This window comes from Opisthorchis viverrini (assembly GCF_000715545.1).
Source record: "Opisthorchis viverrini unplaced genomic scaffold opera_v5_123, whole genome shotgun sequence".
NCBI classification, from domain to species: Eukaryota; Metazoa; Platyhelminthes; class Trematoda; order Opisthorchiida; family Opisthorchiidae; genus Opisthorchis; species Opisthorchis viverrini.
The window spans coordinates 1,376,806-1,380,178 of record NW_008751777.1 but is presented as its reverse complement, the minus strand read 5'-3'; positions in this window follow the sequence as shown (position 1 = coordinate 1,380,178).

The window sequence follows — 3,373 nt, the reverse complement described above, 5'->3', positions numbered from 1 at the left end:
GACCGGAAGGTCCGTGGTTCGAACCCGACCTCTGCATCTCGACTTTCCCTGTCTAGGCTTGGGTAACCCTGTATTAGCCCAACCCAAGTGCTTGCTTCGGGTGGCATGGCAGATTGGCACCGAAAGGGTGTTACAACTAACTGTTTATTATCATTGGTATAGGAGTTCTGCTTTGACGGATACTCGGAGGTTGAGCCTACCTGATGGGCGAAACGGTTGAGAACTGCCTAGGTGTGTTTTCAGTAACTCCACAAAAAGCTTCTTTCAAGAAGACACCGCGATGCCTTGGATATCTTACCGACCGGGACATGAGCTGGTCTTTGTGCAGCACATCCAGTTGAATCATGTCACAAACAAGTGACTAATTTGAGCCCCTTGCTAAAAGTAATGCGATTGACACACATTCTAGTCATGTGGTCGGATTCATGTTTTGTCCCTGCCGGCATTCATCAGCAGTGTATTCCCTCGGATACGTCGAAATTCGCAACCCTGGCATGTGACTTTACCAGCGCAAAGGGGACGTGATTAAATAATTACGTCTTGTTTGATTCACCCAATCGCACAATTACCTACGGCTAAATAAGTAGTGTATTACGTGTATACAGTATGGCGATATCTCGGATATCATAGCAAGTGGGACATGAGGCGGCCCGGTACACCACATTGAGTCGCCTGGAAACATCACAAACGAGGGATTCAGCAGGGTTCCAGGTGAGTCTCTCGAAAAGCCAAATTTGTTCGCGAATAAGTGTATTTCGCTAACTTCGGGTTCGACTAGAACACAAGGTTGACGGAAACTTGGAGACTGAGCCTACCTGATGAGCTCCACACACAAAAAAAAGAAGCCAAACCGGTCGTGGGCTGTCGAAGAATTTTCAGCAAACTTACATGTAGTGCTGTACGACTATAAGTATCTGTCCTTTTTCTACCCTCGTTGACCGCGTTTACTGCAGCATAAGCAAATTCACCGGTGTTTCGTGTGTTTGCCTGCAGCGTAGTGTGTATCGATCCGGTTGTTTACGTCGTTCCCTAGCCTATTTCATTCAATCACGATGTTGTCGTTGTTGTTGTTGTTGTCGCCGTTGGCGTTGGCATTCATGTGATTCACTCACCGACTTACCATGGATCGATGGCAAGGGTGTGATGGACAATGATGTCCGGTGGCCGGTAATGTTCAACCGACCTAACTGATCGTCCAATCGGGACACAAGGAGAAACGCTGCAGCATACCCTCTGCATGAACACATTTGTCACACTACCACCCACGCACTTTGTCACTCAGGCTTGCGCCGTCATTCGTCACGCTTTAGTCAGGCAGATTGCATTTACCCCTTCGCCGGGCACGATCGAAGCCGAAGAAACAGCGCTCGATCACGATTGGGTGCTCTCCGGCTGCTACTGAAAAGAACGGCGCCTTGAGGCGCGTGCCTGTTATCTAGGAAACAGCGGGCTGCGCAGTCATGAGCTGTCAGGCCCCAAGACATCGACAGCATGACATCAGTGTTCAACACCGATGCTTCACTGCCGCACAAACATGACTTATTTGAAAGCNAGAACGCCACTGACATCAGTTGGCAGCCATATCTTGTAGTGTCTCCAACCAGGCACAGTGAGGATCACGCGGTCCCCATCCTGGAAGGCGAGTAGAACCGACAGCACCCAAGCGTTTCGTGATCTCCTTCATACTCCTCTGCCAAGTCAAGGGTTGGCCACCTCTCTGTTTACGCCACTCCGAATTGGGCATGGAAAACAGTACTCTCTTCGGCAAACGATGGTTCGGCATGCGTAAAACATGTCCCAACCAACGCAGCTTCTGGTGCTGGACACATTCTCCAATGGAAGTACCCGTTACACAACCGAAAACACGTTTTCTAACTGCCTCGTTACGGATTCGCCGACACCAACCCACACGAGCTATGGCTCTGAGACAACGATTGTCGAACACCTGAAGACGTCTCAGGTCCGCTGCTCGAATAGGCCAAGTCTCACAGCCATACAGAGTTTCTCAAATGTCAACATGCTCGAGAGTCCTCTTGAAGTTTTCGGCGCGTTGTTTGAGTGTGCAAGCATGGCAAAGCGGTGCGATACTTTCCATATCATCCTTCCATCAGATGCACGAAGGGAGCCTTAAAAAGTGAACAGATGCTGCTCGCTCCTCTCACCAGTTACACTAGTACACCTTCGACTAAGGTCAAGAGGCCTACCGACTGCTGTATTTTACTGGTAAGTCTGATGAGTCTAGTCACACATGCCATCATGCCTGTTGAACTGTGTGGCTTAACCCCGGACGAACTATGGTACAGCCCAATGTCGTGGACAAGCCACGTGTGTCCGACAAATACACTCATCTGCATGCCACTAGAGCCTCAACGGAATCCCCACGGAAGCAATTACTTATGATGTTCTATAAAGGAAAATGTTGGTAGCTCAGGTAGCGTAGATGGTGGTCGTTGGCTTGTCCGTTGATGTTCTTCTGCAGCTGAATATGCTGCACAAAGGCCACCTTATGTTTTAGTTTGTACGATACATCAGTATCGCATAGACGCAACACACTCATTTGAGGAAGAACATCCTAAACGGGAGATTCAGTTGGGATTCGGGTGAATCTTCCGTGAAACCCAAACTGATATTCGAAATTCGTGCAAGTTCGGTTCAAGCAGATGGAAACTCAGGAGAGTGCGTGTACTTGATGAGCTCCAGGAAGGGCGAAACCGTTCATTGGCTATCCAAGAGATTTCAGCAACCCGATGAGTAGTATGTTAGAAGCAAACCAGCTGACGTTCTAGAATCAGAATAAAAAGCACAAAGCCAAGTAAAAACAATGGCTTGTGGATGGGCCTCGGTGATAAGGGTGACTGTGAGGAACTGGGAAGTTACTTGGGCACAAGTATGAGGAAGAATTAGCCCTTTGTCCTTTTAGGGCGGAGTCGTCAGCTTATGAATTGTCTGTTGCATTCGAAAACGGACTTTTCAAGTTACAGGTGACAGTACCATCGAGTATTGTTGTAGCTAACTGCTGATCTCGCTCCAGTGGCTTAGTGTCGGAAAAAGACTCACCAAAAAGGGACAGAGGAGCTTTATTGCGAAAAATCGAAACTGACCGAAGGAACTATTTCTCTGCTACATTCATGGAAACTGGTGACTGTCTATGAGAGGATACATAGTCACTTAGAAACAGTTCTTTTGTGGGATCTTTTCCAGATAAGCCCAGCAAAAAATTAACGCACGCCACCCAAAAAAGATTAGAAAAAAGAGGATATGAAATTCATACTTTTAGTTTTTATTGAAGAGGGTGAAATTGGAACATGACTATAATTCATGTCAATCATCGTTTCAATTCCTTGGTATGATGCCCACATATCAGAGATGATGA